The sequence below is a fragment of the Lycium ferocissimum genome, chromosome 7 (genome assembly GCF_029784015.1).
Source record: "Lycium ferocissimum isolate CSIRO_LF1 chromosome 7, AGI_CSIRO_Lferr_CH_V1, whole genome shotgun sequence".
Taxonomy (NCBI): Eukaryota; Viridiplantae; Streptophyta; class Magnoliopsida; order Solanales; family Solanaceae; genus Lycium; species Lycium ferocissimum.
The window spans coordinates 1,919,685-1,925,402 of record NC_081348.1 but is presented as its reverse complement, the minus strand read 5'-3'; positions in this window follow the sequence as shown (position 1 = coordinate 1,925,402).

Below are 5,718 nucleotides of genomic sequence, written 5' to 3'. Positions count from 1 at the left end.
TCAACTTGTTTTCAAATTCCCTAAAAAACTCTCCCGCATTCGCCCCCGGAACTTGGAACCCCGGGGTCAACTTGGTTAAGGGGGGGAAAGAAAAGAAAACCCTTTTTCACAAACCTTCTTAATACCCTTGCAAAAGGCCCAAAGTTACGTATCCCCGGGGTTGTCGCGGGCCTTATTTTTTCCCCTTCTCTTTTGAGTATCCACTCTAATCCCATCCGAAATAATGGGGGCCAACAAAACGGTTAAACCCCGGAATTCAATTTTAAAAACGGGCCCCCTTAAATTTCTAATTCGAAGAATTCTAAGCACTGCGCGTAGATGATTTGCATGGTCAGTCTCTGTCGGTGCATAAATCAGAATATCATCTATAAACACGTATCACGAACAAATCTAGGAAGGGTCTGAATACACAATTCATCAAGTCCATGAATACAGCTGGTGCATTAGTTAAGCCGAATGACATGACACGGAACTCATAGTGCCCATATCTAGTCTTGAATGCCGTCTTCGGAATGTCTTCCTCCTTCACCCTAACCTGATGATATCCGAACCTCAAATCTGTCTTCGAGAAATATTTGGCGCCTTGCAATTGATCAAATAAATCATCAATCCTCGGGAGCGGATACTTATTCTTTACAGTAACTTTATTCAATTGCTGATAATCAATACACATTCGCAAAGAGCCATCTTTCTTTCTTACAAATAATACTGGCTCTCCCCACGGCGATGTACTGGGCCTAATAAAACCCTTCTTGAGTAAATTCTTCAATTTCTCCTTCAATTCTTTCAACTTCGCAGGTGCCAATCTATAAGGAGGGATAGATATTGGCTGAGTATTTGACAATAGATCAATAGCGAAATCAATCTCCCGTTCTGGCGGAATGCCTGGAAGCTCATCTTGAAATACCTTTGGAAACTCATTGACCACAGGGACAGATTTAAGGGTCGGTAAATCTGCTTGCATATCCTGAACTCGAACTAGGTGATAAATATACCCTTTTACAATCATCTTCCATGCCTTAAGGTAGGAAATATACCTACCCGAGGCGGCACATTACCCTTCCCCTGGGGCCCCGGCTCATCGGGAACTGAAATCGAACTACCTTCTTCGGCAATCGACATTAGCATAAAAGGAAGCCAACCAATCCATGCCCATAATGACGTCGAAATCAATGATGTCTAATTCAATCAAATCTGCTAAGGTATGGCAGTTACAAACTATTACAACACAGCCTCGATATACTCGCCTAGCTATAACTGGATCACCGACTGGCGTCGACACCTCAAATGGCTCAATCAATTCAGGCTCTATCCCAAACTTGCTAGCAACAAATGGAGTGACATATGATAAGGTGGAACTTGGATCAATCAGTGCGTATACATCATAGGAGGAAACTGATAATATACCTATAACCACATCAAGAGACGACTCATGATCCTGTCTACCGGCTAATGCATAAATGCGATGCTGAGGCCCACTCGAGCTAGATGCTCTACTCCTTCTTCTACCACGTCTCGCTGGTGTCTGAGGAACTGGCCCTGAAGGGCGTACTGACGAAGAAGAAATAGCTATGGACCCGGTGGGCTGAACAACGCCTATACCACCCCTCCACAGATACTCCATCATCATATGAGCTGGCCGACCATAAGCATTACAACCATCGGATCCAAATCGACACTGTCTGAAATGTAATCTACCACACTGGGTACACTGCGGTACCGATGGTCTCATCTGGCTTGACTTCGGTCTACGCTGGGAACCTGATGCTCTAAAACTCTGTCCCACTCTTGAGTAAGAAGTCCGATCAAATCTAGGGCCTGAAAATCACTGAGGTGCACTCCCTACTGAATGAGGTGAATACCGGGAATGCTGCTGTCTCTGTCCTCCCCAAAACTCACCAGCAATATCTAAGGATCTGGCCCTCTTGCCATAGCCCCGGTCCCGCTCGCGCTCTATCCTCCACTGGCGCTTACAATCCTCTTAATTCTGTGCATATACCTGTTTGCGGGAAATATCCATCCCCGGCTGTAATGCAGTTGTAGTACACTCATCTATCAAATGTGGCCCTAGACCCAACACGAAGCGATGAACTCTGTCCTCCATCTCCGCCACCATGGCTGGGGCATATCTAGCCAAGGAGTCGAAGTGTGTACAATACTCCTGAACACTCATACTGCCCTGCTCAATATGCAAGAATCTGTCTGCTCGGGCCCGTCGGACTTCTGATGGTAAATAATGACGAATAAATGCATCTAAAAACTCTCGCCAAATGGCTGGAGAAGCATTCTCTCCCCTAGACAGCTCCTATGCCTGATACTACTGTACTGCAATATCACGGAGCCTATAAGATGGCAGCACCACTGACTCGACCTCATTGGCATGCATAACCCTCAAAGTCTGCTGCATACTATCAATAAAATCCTGAGAATCCATATTTTGCTTCAACAAAACTCGAGTGGTTTAACCCGAAAGTCTTAACCCTCGCATGCCGTCGCTGGTTCTGGCCGACCAACACCAACTCCCCGATGCCGAGCGGCTACCACATGTCGGTAGCCGTATGGCCGTCCGTATATCCCGGCCCGGTGCATCCGTGCCGGGAACCGGGAGCACTGGGCGGTGGCTTTGGAGACTATGTGTATGCGAAGTCTGGAATGTGCTCTCACTCTGGGACTTGCCCTAAGCCCTGGTAGCGCGCTGAGTACCGCTGGTGGCCTCACCAGCCACTCCTTTGCCTTTCTGGGTGGCTGTAGCTTTCTTGCGGGGCATCGCTGAAATCAGAACAAACTATTGGGAAGCGAACTCTTAACACACGGTCTATCGTACGATCTAAGAGAGAAAGGATGGCAATTTTCTAAATGTCCTGTAGCCTCCTGTTTATAAGTGGTGCACGACACACCCATAAACAAGACTCTACTAGACACGGTCGCCAGACAACCCTGGGGACGAATCGCTTTCCGATACCACTTCGGGTCACGATCCAACCCGATGGGCTGCGACGAGTGCCTGTTCTCTAGTTACCAAACACCCCTATACTCTTACCTAGACAACACTACATAATAAGGGCCCACAAGTAACTCAATCCGGATTAATCGGACTCATGAATGAATAATATCAGGAATTGTGCGTCATGCAACTATATATACTGAAGATAACAATGCAAGCCAACTAGGATGCTACATGGACTGTATACAAAAGAATGGGAGCCGATGAGTCTACCTCACAAGTCATCTTCATATAGCGTACGGACACCCCAAATGGAATAAAAGCGTAGAAAGGACGGATGGGAGCCTCGTCCATACCCATTTACATATACATCTCAAAAGAATGGCATACCTAAATAAATCGCGGCAGCTGGGATCAAGGAGCACGGTAAAACATCGCCGGGATGGGAGTCCCACCGAGCCTGGACATTCGTCCTGTCTATAAATTGTGCATGAACGCAGCCCCCCGAGCAACAGGGGAGTCAGTACGGACAATGTACTGAGTATGCAATGCATAAGAGTAACATATATGTAAGAATCATGAAAGGAATCCGAAACTCATAAACAAACTGACTGTATGAATGCATGTGTATTACTGAAAATACCTCTGCAGTGTATGATATGCATGCACTCTGTAAAAATCATGTACATCTGTATATATATATATAGTAAACTGCCCGTCCATATAGGTACGGTGTCATCATCATCATCACTATCTCGCGTCCGGGACGATAGTCATCTCACGCCATTCACTAGTGGTGCTGCCCGGTGTCACGACCCGACTAGGGGGCCATGACGGGTACCCGGAGCTGACTATCGAGCACCACTCATCCTTCTAGTCATCATACTTATCCTGAACATAGATATAAACCCCAAAGCTATACATGGATATACATAAGCCCGAAAGGCTACAAAAACGATATACAAAAATGTACACTGACATCATCATGGGACACAACTTACCCACACGTACGTATCTACGAGCCTCTATTAGAGTACTAGACATAAAGACGGGACAGGACCCCGTCATGCCCAAAACATATGTACACAAAATAATGTATATCAAACAGCACCTCCGGAATAATGGAGGGCTCCTGTGTGTCTGATGATCAATGCTTATGAATCTGGGTCACCTCTCTGTCTACCTGTGGGCATGAACACATCGTCCAAAAAGAAAGGACATCTACGAGTATTGTACTGAGTATGTAGGGCATAAACAATAATAATACATCAATGAAACAAGGAGACATCAAGTAAGGAAACGCACCGATCGTCACTTACGGACCGTATAATGCATGCTAACTTACATCATAAACACATCATCTCATGTACACATATATGAGCTGCCCGACCATATAGGTACGGTGTGATCATCATTAGCCCGCGTCCGGGGTAAACATCTCATGCCGCCCACTAGTGGTGTCTCCGCCTTCCTCTAGACATGCGTATATGCCACCCGCCTTAGCGGTGTCTGCTCGGCCATATAGGCGCGGTGTAACATCATCATCATAGACTTATCATAGAGCATGCATAAGAACTCAAAGACGACTATACTCTATCGGGGTGACGTAAGGTCGTGAACCCCCGAACCATTATGGAGTATTCATAAGCATTCTGTCTCACCTTGAAGGAACAAGCATTATAAGGTGAGTGTAACACAATGAACAACAACAAAGAATCATAATAAGGATCATTAGCTTTGTAGAAACATCATATCATGGGCTTTAGAATCTTTAGACTTAGACTCATCATCATTATTATCATACTCGTAACGTATCTCTTATCTTTTTCTCATGTGAAGCCCCTCTATGAACATAGACTCATAATTTCCGGAATGTAAGAAGGTCATGGAGAATAAGGAAAATCATGCCATAAGAATCATGCCTTAGGAAATAAGGGACTAGCGTTACATACCTTTTCGTTTAGCTACTTTATCACCTGAACGTTCCCCTCCAATATTCACGTCTCTACCTTCAAGAGAGTTCGTACTAACATTAGATAATCGATAACTTAAGCATGCTTGAACTAAAGCTAGAGAAAATTCAAGAAGATCTCCTTTGTTTATACAACTTTCTCCATTTCATATATCAACTCCCAAACGTCAATAACAATATCCATAATATCATACTCAATAATCTTCATCAACCATACATTATTCAATTCTCCTGCTTCCATTTCAAGGGCATCCATACCATGGTCATAATACTACATTACATTCTTCCACCTATAATGTTTCCCCCGTATTCTTAATATCATTTACAATATAACTATACTCGTAACGTATAAAGAGTCATGATTCATATTAAGCTACTACTCAAAAATGCCCCTATTCTCATATTTGTAACCCATTTTCTATTTCCTTCCATAATCCAAGTCTTTCAACCCCTCAATACTCTAAACAACATGAATTTATCATAAAACTTACCTTTGATAGCGTAGGAATAGCCTTTGGATGAAAATACTTCACTTGAAGAAAAACCCTAGCTTCAATCCATAAAGTTTTCTTGACTCCAAGCAACCCTAGATAGTTTCTTGCACTTGATTCCCTTGGTTTGATGAAGTTGATCCTTAATTTCTCTTGGATTCTTGTAGATGGAGTGTGGAGAGGGTTCTAGAGGTTTCCGGCGAGAAGTGGAGAGAAAATGAATTGAAATAAATGAACTTGGGGTCCCTTATATCAACTTAAAAATCTGTCCCGACCAAGTTATACGGACTCACATAACGGACCGTACAATT